The sequence below is a fragment of the Struthio camelus genome, chromosome W (assembly GCF_040807025.1).
Source record: "Struthio camelus isolate bStrCam1 chromosome W, bStrCam1.hap1, whole genome shotgun sequence".
In the NCBI taxonomy this organism is placed as follows: domain Eukaryota; kingdom Metazoa; phylum Chordata; class Aves; order Struthioniformes; family Struthionidae; genus Struthio; species Struthio camelus.
Genome location: NC_090981.1, coordinates 65,931,195 through 65,944,028, shown reverse-complemented (window position 1 = coordinate 65,944,028; position 12,834 = coordinate 65,931,195). Strand labels below are relative to the sequence as shown.

Below are 12,834 nucleotides of genomic sequence, written 5' to 3'. Positions count from 1 at the left end.
CCGTGAGATGGAGAGATGGGATTATTCTTTCTCTCGTGTAAGTTCACAGAAGTTGCTAGATTCACCTGTGGATCTGCTCCTCTTTGCGTCTCTTAGAGGGCTGGACAGTTCAGCCCGAAGGACTGGGAAGGCCACTCCATGCTCTGTCCTCCAAAACACAAGCAACTGAACCGCCTTAGCCTCCCAGAAGAGCAGCAATATCAATATCTGGTCCTAGTTCTCCGCTCTGGAAGGGCTTAGTTTCCCTGCCCTTCTTTTATCTTTGGGGAAACGGAGGTGGCGAAGCATATATTGACTCACATGAGAATCTCTTGCTGTAGCTGGGAATAGACCTTCAGCCTGTCAGGTCACAATCTGGTCCCTCTGATCATGTGGTCTCCAGTGATGGTTTCTTGAAGGCCCACACATGATGCTAGGTGGTTAAGCCAGAAGAGCATTGGCACGGCTGTGTGAGAGGATCTCTTAGTCTTAGTCCTGGAGCTACTTCTGTGGCCAGGATGTTTCTTGCCCCTTGCAAGGGGAGGAGAAGGTTAATTGCCTTTTTTTTTTTTTCCTTTTCTTTTGGAAAAGAGGAAATAAATGTTCCTACCCCACCCTACAGGGACTGCACAAATCTGTCAGTCCTGGTGGGTGGGGGTGGCCAGCTGGACTTTAGTAAGGAAGTAGCCCTTGGAAGGGAAGGGGTTGGGGGCATGGGTGGGGTTGCCTTGGCTGCTTGCCCGCAGGGCTGGTGCTGCACAGAGGGGAAGATGCCATATGGGTCTATATTTGGAGTCCAGGCTAAAATGTTCTCTATAGACCCTGTATAGACACGTAGGATGAGTTAATCCCTCCAAGGGGTTGGAATAAGACGCCTGATTAAGATCTGCGGCAAAGCTTGATTTTTCATTTCCCTGTTGCAGCCTTTACACGGGGTCCCCTCCATCCTGGTATGGCCATGGCTGGGCCGCCATATCTCTTGTAAAGATTTGAGAGGTGGAGGACAAAGAGGGTCCCTTGACCTACTCAAAGATTAGGCTGCAAATGAGCTCCAGGGTGAGAAAAGAGACTGCTGATGTTTTCCCTTGTGATCGGACTCCTTCATTATAGACAGCTCCCTGATAACCAAGATAACCACCACATTTCAGTAACCTCCCGGTCTCGCTAGAGGACAGCACTGTTGGGTTGGCATTGGGCTCCCTGTGTCCCCAGCTTCCCTGCAGAGAGAGGGAGAATGAGAACCTGACTGAGACATCTTTGAAGGCTGAATTTTCCTTGTTGCTAGAGCTCCTTGTTTCCGTGCCGCCTGTCTTCAAACTGGGTTGGGGCTGATGTCATGGCAGGGCTTCCTCTCAGAGGCAGTGCTGTCTCGGGTGCTGTCATCTCGCGGCAGGGTTTTGATGGTGTGCAGACAACTTTGCTGTTTCCCTTCCTGTCTGCCTTGCATTTAGGCTGGCTGGGAGTGTTTCCAAACAGAGGTGTCTTATACTGCTGATTGGAGTGGCAGCAGTAGCAAATGCAGGTTCTCCACAACCTTAAAGCTTGTGTGGGTATTCTGATACCACTTGTGAATTGATACTCAAAGGAAAATAGAAGGGGCCAACATTTTAAGTTTGTTTAGGAGCTGCTTTTAACAAAAATAAACTCACACGTGATGAAGCCATAAGGTTAAAGCGCAGTAGCTGGGTTATGCCTCAAACAACTGAAATTGACTTTCAGACTACCTTGGTGAGCTTCATGCATCTAAATCCAAAGCTACTGTGCATGTATCAGGCAGGGCCTATCTAAATCTCTCTCCTTTTGCCTTTATATCAGGAATGGCTAGTGTGAGTAGCCTGTACTCATCGTTTGAGCACAGCAGCAGACAAGCCTGCTCTGGCAGCTCAGGGTGGGAGAGAGGTTCCTGTGCTGCTGCAGGAAGCCTAGGGACTGCACTTGGAGGAGGACTAGAGCTGAAGTTGAAGGGGATATTGGTCCTGGCAGTGTTTGTTTGAAATGCATTTTTGTCCCTTACGCTCGTAGCCAGATGGATGCTTTGCTCTTGCCTCTTGTGAAGCAGTCTGGCTGCATCCTTGACACTACTTCTGTGTCCCCCACCTCCCACTACAGTCCACAGGAGGAACTGGGCTTCCCGTCCCACCACCAGGAGACCCCCGGGTAACCAGAGCTTCAGTCAGTCCATGTGAAAGGGAGCAGCAACAGTGGAGGTGCTGGTTCTGTGTCTTATTTGCCAGGCCTGTGCAGAGCTCTAGGGCACCTTGGGACATCTCAAGTAACACTGGATATTTAGGGAACTGAAGTGCATCCTAATTGTTCACTTTGCTAGGGGCATTTGTAAAGTATTCCAGAAACTCCAAAGCATTGCTGAAAGCAACCAGCAAAAGCTTGACTATGGATGGGGCAGTTCAGGGACATATTCAGCAGAATGGTGTGATAGGCACAGGAGGGAAGATGTGTTTAGGAAAGCAAGAGATGGATTTATAATCCCAAGCTAGCACAGCTCGGTCTACAAGAGCGTCGGTGCAGCCCTGCAGATGTTTTCCAGCTGAGGAGCTGGCCTGCTGGGACTGGGCTTCCCCTCGGTCATGGTAGGGGGATTGGTGCCCCCAAGTGAGGCACAGCCCTGGGGTGGCAGAGGCTCTCGCTGCCCTCGCTGTCACTGCTCTAGGCTCAGGATTTTGCAGGATGAGTTTCATTGCCTCCTAACTGGGATTCTCCAAGTGTCAGAGCTTTTAGTATCACTTCATTCCCTCTCCCTGCGTCCCACCTCCCTATCCCAGATGTATTTGTTTAAGTGACTTTAATTAACTTAGATTTTCCTGTGCGTGACAGCTCCTTAAGGTTTTGGTAGCTGTTTTCTGTCCTTCCACAGTTGTCACTGACATGCAGCACTTTCCCTGCAGACTGGACTTGAAGCCTACTGTGTTTTTCCCTGCTCTCCGGAATTATTTTAACATACTGTAAGGAAATGGTTTCCATGTGAGCCTTAGTACACACACTCAATTGATTATTAAGTACGATTTTCCCAATCTCCGGCTGTATCTGTCAGGATTTGGAGCGAGCAAGCTGGAAGGGGCGCAGAACGATGGTTTAGGTCAGATAGATTTATCTTCACAAGTGACAAGACAGATAACTCTGGAGTGGCATGGCTACAGGTGTTATCATTTGGGTGTCTCCTCAAGAGTGAAGGTTAATGCCTTGCCACTACTGATCCATCGCTGTGTTATCTATAGGATTTATATGTCATCTTGTGCCTTTCCAGCAACAGTGGTTTCACTTTTCCGGAGCTAAGATCTATGTACCTGCTCTCTGGTTAAGGCAACCACAGCGGTCACTGTCAGCGAGTCCCCTGCTCTCTTAGTTTTATTTGCTTTTAAAGCCAAGCGTTAGGAGTAATAGCCCCTTGTTTTGCACTTTTGTACTTCCTCAGGGGACTGTGTACTGCCCAGGAAGTGGTAACTGAGTGAGCCACCGAAGTGCCTCTGTAGCTGGTCCCCATAGCAGCACCTCAACACGCTCCTTCTCACTTCTCTCCGGACTGTGGATATATGGGAAACCTGGGCTTTTGCTGATTTTTGATACCAGCGCCCAAGGAGGCAGCTACAAACAGTCCTAGAGTTTTCCATGTAAAAGGACAGGCGATAGCCAGACCTCTGGGGTATACGTGAAACCTTGTTTGGGTCAAGCCCAGGATTTAGACCCCTGTTGCAAGGAAAGGCTGTGGAGGGGTGTCTTGTTCTGGGCTTTAGAAACGGCCAAGGGCATGGCACTATGGCCCGTTCAGGGTATAAAGCTCCTGGCTGGAGCTGCATGGTTTGTTGTGGTTTTTTTGTTGGCTTTTTTGTCTTTAAGGCTTCCCAGTTCTGTCCTGGTAGAACTGCTCTGGGCTGACTGGAAAGGAATGGGCAAAAGCACATCACTGCTTCAGAGAGACTAGTCCCAGATCCAAAATACAGATGCATCAGGTAGATGAAGGCGAGACAAGCCTTGACCCAATCTTCCAGAAAATCCACTGCAAAAACGCGATCAGAATGGCAGTGGGCAAGGAGGGGCTCAAATGGTAAAGCGAAATCTCTTAACTAAAAAAACAAGCAACAAATCCAACAAATTAAAATAAAAAGACAACTGACATGAGTGACAATTGCACGGTATCAGATAACAGCACATCCTGAATTCCAGTAGGATAGGAAATATGAAGCAAAAATCACTCAGGTGCTTCTAGATAACGATAAGGAAAGCAATTCCCATTTACCGGTAGAAATAAAATAAGAGGTCCTGATAAACCCTCCATGACTAGACTGGATTAGGACTCTGGCTGTGAAAATTCATTACGGGCATGCAAAAGAATGCGTATCTCGCAGAGCTAAACTGGCTACAAACAACATTTATCTGGAGAAGAGCCAATTCACTCAGAATAAATAGATTTCTTTCAAACAGAAGGCGAGGGGGGGGGGAAATCTGTCAGAAATCTGTATCTTTGCCCTGTCATTTATTATGTGAACAGGTCTCACACCTTTCGAAGCCATGAAGGGTGAGTCCATTTTGAAAGAGCGATCCTAAGCTCTAGCATCTCCAGGGTCAGGTCGGGGTTCTCTACACGCAATATCAGCGGCTGATTTCAGAAGGGCTCCTGGTAATGTAGAAGCACCAGTGATCGTCAACAAGTGTAAAGCAATTTGGCTTGAGGTTTTCAGAGTTCCTGTAAACAAATCCAGTCCACCCAGTGCTGGCTTTTGGGGTCAGGAAGCTGTGGCTTCTTTCCTATGGCATCTCAACTTTATTTATTTCATTTCATTTCATTTCATTTCATTTCATTTCATTTCATTTCATTTTATTATTTGCCTCATTCTCTATTGGAATAACTCTGCCTTTGGGTTGCGTGCAGTAGGGAGCCCACTGCATATATTGCTCTATCCATGTCTTCAGGTCTGCTGCTTTTTGTATCAGCGCTGGTTAAAGCTGCACAGTTTCAGTCTGCTGTTTAGGGCTCGGTGAAACAGGCTGCATCTGTGTTTCAGTCCCTGCTTGACTGAGATGGTTGTAGGTGGCTGCAGAAACATGTACAATGGTGTGCGGGGACTGCAACATGATCTAACACCTTTTGTCCTAGCAATTAAGTAACTCAGGTTGCCAGTTTTAGAAATAGAAGCAAACTGGTAGGAACCATGAACAGAGAATGAAACCTTACTATTCCTTTCAGTGGAAAGAGCGTTGAGCCACTGTTAAATGAATGAAAAAAAAAAGAAAAGAAAGAAAGAAATCCCAAAGAGAAAAAGATCTCTAGAATGTTTTTTCTGACAAGGAAGTTTTAGTTTTCAGTCCTGTGTTTTGAAAAGGCTCCTTATGAAACGTGACCTCAATTCGGTACGTGTGAACAACGCTCCAGAGCTGAAAGCCTGACCCCACAAAACCGCAAAACTCCCATGTGCAAGGAAGATTTTGAGCATGGTTTGGGACAAGAGGGTTTCCTCTCTAATGCAGCATGAAAGTCAGGAGGATGCTTTGGGAGTAGAGGGGTCCAGAGGAGACGTTGCGTATGGTCATAAGGAGGTTGTAGCACATATAGAAAACCCGCTGCCCCAGGCTGCAGGACAAGCACAATCCAAGGACTTTCCTAAATGCCTGATTCCAGGTTTCTGAAGCACCTTCTCCGCTGCAGCCAGTAGAGACATCTGCATTGATTTCTGGCTGTGGTTGTCTTAGCGTCAGCTTTCCTGCTCTGACATTAGGAGTCCACATCAGTAGATGAGCTCTGTGTGGGTGAGGGGGATGGGGCCAGCCGAACAGCAAGCCCAAGTGACCAGCCATGTCCGCTGCAGGCTGAGGCCGAAGGAGATGTATGTTCTTGTTGGCCATGACAGGAATCTCTCTTACTTGTTCAGAGGCATTTTACATTTGCGTTGTACCCTCTGCCTTTCTGCAGCGCTGGGCTGGCTGGGCTCTTGTGCTCCTCCAGAGTGATTCTGCTAATGGGATGTGACCTGATGGCTTTTCATGTTTTAAGTAAATTAAACACAGCTGCTAGGAAAATTCAGTAACCTTAACAGCACCATGGCTCTGTTGTCTGCATTGTAATTACGGCGGCAACCGCCTGGAAGTTTTACTTTCTGGTTTATTTTTAAATAACTTTTAAGCTACCCTTTGATCAACTGCTTCATCCCTGAGTCTTTCCTCTCCTCGTCTGGGTTTAACCCTTGCACCTCAAGCTCCTTCTTCAAGCATCTGGCTCCTTATAATTTCATCAGGCACAAATACAAGGGGCTGATTGCAAAAATGACATGTAGCAGGTTTCCGTAGCTCCTCCCTAAATGTATACAGCACTTTTGAGCTGAAAGCAAATCTGGGGAGAACTTTAGGCCGGAACGTAGGGAATGCAAGCATAACACAGGCATGCAGGGAGCAGCATTTTAAGGCTGCTGGGGAGGTGCCTCCTGAAACGTGCAGCTTCTTCCGTTGCTTCAGCCGAAATCCTTTGTTCCCCTTCACAGAGATGGGCTTTGTGTCAGTGACAACACTTTAATCAGAAGCAAAAGGAGTTGGTTTTGTATAGGAAGCCGAATTAGAAGCCTAGTTAATTTTCCCTCATCAGCCACATGAGCGGAACCCATGTCTGCAAGAGCAAACGAAGGCGTCTCGGCGCTGCCATAGCTGCGTGCTCCCTGCCTTCACGCCAGGTTCACGTTGGGGCCTGCATGGGCTTAAATTTCTAGAGCAAACCTGGGCCCAAGGAGGTGACTTAAGAGTTTTTCATTAGAGCCTGCAAAGGGACTCAAATGGCATATCCTAATGCAGGAAGAGAGGTTGGCTCAGCATCGCGGGGTCCTTGTCCTGCCACGGTGCAGCGCTTTCAAGGCACCAGAATTCCCCAACTGCACGCAAGGTCTCATCAAATTTGGTTCTGCCTCAGCTACTTTTCGTTGTGCTTGAAATGAGAGCTGATATGTGGGATGAGCTGTCTCCTGGAGCTCTAAGGGTACTTCCAGCATCCCCATTTGCCAGCTCGTTTTCCAAACTGATTTTCTGTTTTTTCCACTGGAGTGGCTGGAATTGGCAGCAGGCAGATCTCCGTTGTAATGGCCTGGTCTGCTCGCCCATCTGCTGTCTGCAGCATGTCACTGTATATCTGCTTTGGAGAGCGAAGCAGGTGCCTGTGCATTTGAGCTGAGCAAAAGCACTGAGTGTGATTGGGGTTGTAAAGTTTACGAGATTCTGTGTTTTATGGTAAATTTTAAATTGACTTTGCAATCAGGGTACATTAGAGTTTTTAAAGGAAAGTCAGTGTGATGTGTTGCAGAACACAAGGTGGTAATTTCCCCTGTTATATTGATGCTATCAACAATAAAGAATGAAGCAGCTGCTGCTCAGAGGATTGGTTTTTTAATGCATTCGATATATATAATTTATAGACTATTATTTATTACATGGGGTTTTTCCCCCTTCAGCTTCTCCTAGTGGCTTTCCCTCTCCCTCCATTATTATAACAATGCAATGAGATCTTATCTAGCACTTTTCATCAGTAGATTCAAAGCACTTTCCAAAAGCAGCTGAGATCATTATTTCCGTTTTTACGCAGGGAGGGGAAAGTTGCGGGCTAGAAATGGGAAAGGATGTGAGCCCAAAGACACATCCGGGACACTCCTCCTCCTCAGTATCTCCGATTGCATTCAGTCACTCACCTCTTCCTGGTTTGGGAGAGCTGAGCCATCTCCTGCAAGTCCTGCTCCCGATCCTGCAAGGGAGAGCACTGTGCCTGCGTGGTGCCCCTGCAGCTGCTGTGGACCCTGTCCCCCCACCCCCACCCCCATGGCTACCATCCCGAGCTCATAAACCATGTACAAAAAGGAGTTTCCTCCCCTAGGCAATGAAACATTCACGTGTGGCAGTGCATGACAGAAATGCACTTTGCAAAATAGGCTTGGCAGGTGGGATTTTCTGAAGGTGCTTTGGTGAGTTGGTTACCTTGATGCCAGTGGACTTCTCGAGGACGCTGTCATTAGGGGCGACACAGACTTTTAGTGAGGCTCAGGCTCTGGCATTGCTCTGTTAGTCGAGAGAAATTGGGTTTTCAGCTGAGCAGAAATTTTTCTGGCTGGATAGAATTTGTCTGTCCACATTTAGATGTCTGGATTGTGGCCACCTCTGCACTAGTGGTCCAGATTCCCTTGAGAGTTGATGGAGAGAAGTGAGTGCAGTTTCAAATGGGGAATTTCCTCTTTTCCTTAGATAGATGGCTAGCACAGGTCAGCTGGATCTTGCTGTAGCTCCTCTCCTTTGCCTATGAAGGGAGTCCAGCTAAGTAGCCTGGATGTGGGCATTTTTCTGCAGATAGCTAATGCTAGGGGAGGAGAGTATGACCCCAGGTGTCTCCTTTCCACCAAGCATTTCAATATCTTGACATAAGCCGAATGGCTGGAAAGGGGATTATTCCAAAAATGGCAGTTTTCTCTGTGCCTTCGCTGAAGCCGGGGTTCACCCTCATTTCTGTCTGACAGCATGGCAAGGTTTGCCTGTAGCTCCCAACCTCACTCACAGTTATAAAGCCTGCTAGAAAATAGCTGTGGCACCTTACTAATGCTCTAGGGTAGGCTCTCCTGAGCGCACGTGGATGTGAAGGTAAGGTCAAAGACTCTTGAGAGAATATCAAGAAAATGGGCAGAGTCCTCTGGAAAGAGCCTGGGGTCCCCTAGGCAGGAGGGGGGCTCTGAGATGAACTCTGATCCCCAGATCTAGCTTATTAGTTAAAGCTGAATTGCAGGAAAGGCGTTTCACAATGTTTAGCTTTCAGGTGATGTCAAGAAGATGAGAAAATTGATCGCAAAAGTCCTGGGTGGTTTAAAGTAATATCTGATGGAGATTTAATGAAGATGCTGTAATAAAGCCTTTAGCAGCCTCTGCTTTCCAGATTAACAGAGGGTGTTTGCAAACAGCATTTTGGAAACAACTTATAAGTTTATTTAAAAACTAGACAGCAAATTCCATTTGATGAATGATTCATAGGTTTGGGTATCAGTTGTTCCTTCTCCTTTCTTTGTCAAATTTCTTCTTTTTAATGATACTGTATGAGAGATACACAACACTGTAAACATTCTGCAAGTGTTTATGTGCCTGGCCGAATGGCACTCCACTATGTTGTAGCACGGTCCTGAGAATGCAGAGCTGAAGGGCATCCTCTTCTAATACAAATTAATTTAATTCTGGAGCTGTTGAAGCTCAGACCAGGAGCTCAAGGTGGACTGCAGTAGAGGATTAAGGTGTGAACTAGATGCTGATCTCCTGCTATAGTCAGTGGATGTTTGCCCAGCACAGTCAGTGGAGTCTGGAGGGTGTTTCACCCTGAAGCAGATAGTGGTATTTGAGTAACTGAATGGCTCTGCAGGCACCGCTGACTGCATTGTCTACAGTAAGAGCTTAGACAGCCACCTAGCCAGCACACATGTAGACATGCAGCTCATTATTCAGTTGCTAGGTGTAAGTGTCTAGTTTTACCCTAAGGCATCCTACGCGGCTCCAGCTGTCAATCTAGCAGGGTGCAGGTCCAGCATCGGATCTGGCAGTCCCATGCGGGGGCCTTGAATCGCCTAGGGAGTCTAACATGGCGATGGGAACGCGTTTTTAGGCAACTAAATCCAGTGCTTACATGTGGGCACCCACATCTCTTGTGTGTGAGAGCTGAATCCCACCCTCTGTGTCAGGGACTGGTGCAGATTTATCAGGCTGTCCCCCACGGGGTGTGCACCTATAGCCTGGCTGCTGAGGGCAAGGCAATGAGCAGACTCATGAGTGAGCTGATGTGGCATCTTAGTGATGCATTCAAGGAGGGTAATTAGAAACCTTAGGTCGTATCCAGCAGGGTGTGTTGGATTCCTCTAGAAACCGACCCAAGAAACTAAAAGGGAGCTTGTGGCTGAGAGAAAAGCCACATGCAAGCCTGTTTGTTTTGTAACTTTTCATCTCGTACGCGTTCTGGGAATGCAAGAACAAGGCCTGGGCCGCTCACTGCGATGCACCATCCTATTTGGAAAACGCTATCAAGGCATTTTCTCCATCTCTATCTTTGCTGTGTCATGAGTGCAGTTATTCTCAGGCTCTGTTCTTGAGGCACCTCTTCATGGCAATTAGTTAATGCAACTGTAATTCAGTCCCGGCCTTTGTTTATCCCAGTAACTCCCATTTGTAGCCTCCTCCCATGAAGATTCTCCTGAGCCTCAAACAGTGATTTTAGATGTCATGTTGCAAGCTGTCGTGTCCCTGAGTTCTCCTTACCGCAGTTAAAAGCTGCAATGCAGGCGTCTGTCTCTTGAGAGAAGAGCCAGCTACTTTCAGTAGAAGTTAAAGTTGAAGCCCAGCATCGCTAGAGAAAAGTGTGGTGCCAGATCCTGCCCTGACACCAGGAGGAGGTTTTGCACTGACCTCCACAGGGCCAAGCCTTCGCTGATCTCAGGCGTGAAGCCAGGGCTTTGCAGGTATTTGCAGCCTTCACTGAGAATTTTGCCCAAAATAATGAGAACGGTGCTCACCCACGTGGGCATGTTGACAGTGGCCTGCATTAAGCTCTTTGTACCCTAGCTGATCACTTTTGGCTGTTTAGCAGCAAACGAGCCATTAGTCCTCCGCAGCGGTGGTTACTCATCAGCTAATGATGTGAACTGGGGATGGGGCTAAGGAAGGAGGTCAGGCTTAAGTGCACAAGGTCAGAGCAGCTGGATGCCCTCGAACGCAGGTGGACTCATTAACCACAGAGAAGTCCCATTCTCGGGGCCGATTACAGCCCCGGCAGCCTGGCCAGCCTGGGTTTCCGTCGTCACCAGGCTGCTGTGCAAGGTAGTGTGTGCTATAAAAGTCACCTGTACTCTGTGCCGTGTTTGCTGCCTAAATATCCTTGTATTGATGGTCTTAGCTGCATGAAAAGGGAAACTATAGGCCGTCACAAAGATTACTGGCTGTGTTTTTTCTCCACTCCTTGAGTGTGCGCACACCACAATTATCTGACCAGTTTAATAAAATGGTTGAAAAGGTCAGGGCCCATTGGTCGCTCTGCTCTGGCCCAATAATCCAGGTATAGACCTGACTTGAAAAACGTTGTTTGCACCTTCCTATGAGAGAGAGTCCCCTAAAGGTTGACCCAAGATCGAGGTGGGTACAGCCTGAGTCTAAAATGAAGGAGTGGTGGGAGAAGGTTCCCAACCGCTTGCCCATGTCACACGCACGGCAGTGGGGGTTCATGCTTATGGAGCCTCCCCTCGGAAAGCCATGCCAAGGGCTGTGTGGAGAAGGAAATGATGAACTGCTTGGGTGAGTGAGTCAATCACAAAGCGCTCGGAGACCTTGGAAAGAGGAGCCTGCCTCTCCAGCTCCAGCTGGCCTACGATAACACGTGTCTCCTAGCATTTGTTTCAATCTTCTCATGTAAAATTTACCAAATGGGAATGAACTACATTTGCTCTGCCTGTGTCAAACATGGCAAATTCGGAGACTGCACACAATAAATGACTGCTTTCGCTCATTGAATGACTCCCAGTTGACTGCACTCCATGAAGTCTTGGCAGAGAAATCCCTTTTTTTTTTTCTTGTAGGTTTCATTAATTGTTAAGAACTCATTGATCCCAGCACGAATTCAGGTTCAAATCCAGGTTTAAGAGCAGGTGTGAGCAGGAAACAGTCGTAGGTGTGAGCTGATGGTGCCAGTTTGGGGACAATGCAATAGGTAGTGAGCTCATCGCTTCTATTGCATGCAGATAACATCTGACAGTTGAATTATAGCAGCAATTTCCAATTATGTACCATTTGCCATGTGTGACTGGCTACACGCGACCCTCTAGCCACGGCACAAGCCAGTCCACGTTTGTGGCTGCCACACCAGTTCTCTCTCCCCTTATCTAGGACATTGGGGGTTACCAACAGGCAGGTGTACCTAAGGGGGTTCTCGGCCGGGTGAATATGACAGCTGCCTGTTGGCAGCAATCTCACACCCCAACATTGTGATTAAATGGAGTTGAGACCCCTAAGCCACTGCTATGCTACTCCTTCATCTGCCACCTGATGCCTGCCCTCTTCCAGACCACCTACTGTCCACTTTAGCCCTCCTGAATCACCCCGTAGTCTGTGTTATTGGCCATATTTCGTTACCTAATCTAGTAGACGTTGGTTATAGTCATATTTGCCTAACCTGGGTTTTTAGTTTTTCCAAATAAAAGGCCTAGGTTAAGACAGATGAAGGCAGGAATTGGGGTGGGGCCTCCCATACACCTTCCTCCTCTGGGTCTGATGTATGCAGAAGGTGGGTTTGTTGCTGACACCACTGGAGAACTGCACTGTGCGTTTAGGAAAGCACGGAAACTTGATAATCCCACAGGGACAACGCGGTAACGTTTAGCTGACGGGGGGGTGGGATGGGTGAACCTGCCAGCACTGCTTGGAGAGGATCTGTTTCCAGACTGTTCATCTCCCAGCTGCTGTAGGAGAAGATGTGTTACAGTGTAAGGGCAGGTTGGGTTTGCACCACTACATCCATGATACGATGTTGCTAAGGGGTTTTGTGATACAGGCCTGCCGGTTTAGGTGTGGGACATGGGGGAGCCGAGAATCCACTGAACTGCCTGTGGGAATCTGGTGTGAAGCAGGCTGGTGCCCTTTGGAGCAGGGATGTGAGGTTGGGATGAAGAGCAGGAGAGTTTCAGGGCCTGGCCTTGGTTCATGCAGCAGTGTAAATGAGGAGTAACTCCACTATGGCCCAGAGAGCTCTGGCCCACACTGATATGGGTTGCTGCACAGGCATGACTGGAGCAAGGACCTCCGCAGCAGCCAAAGGCAGTGGCCGTGGTGGACCTGGTGGAAGAGCAGGAGCAGGGCTACTTC

The 12,834-nt window shown here is 48.0% G+C and overlaps 1 protein-coding gene across 3 annotated transcripts in view; it reads left to right on the top strand.

Moving 5' to 3' along the window:
- The window catches only part of LOC138064197 (zinc finger and BTB domain-containing protein 7C-like), a 194,018-nt gene that overhangs the window by 94,677 nt on the left and 86,507 nt on the right, over positions 1-12,834 (top strand). The window lies entirely within an intron of this gene.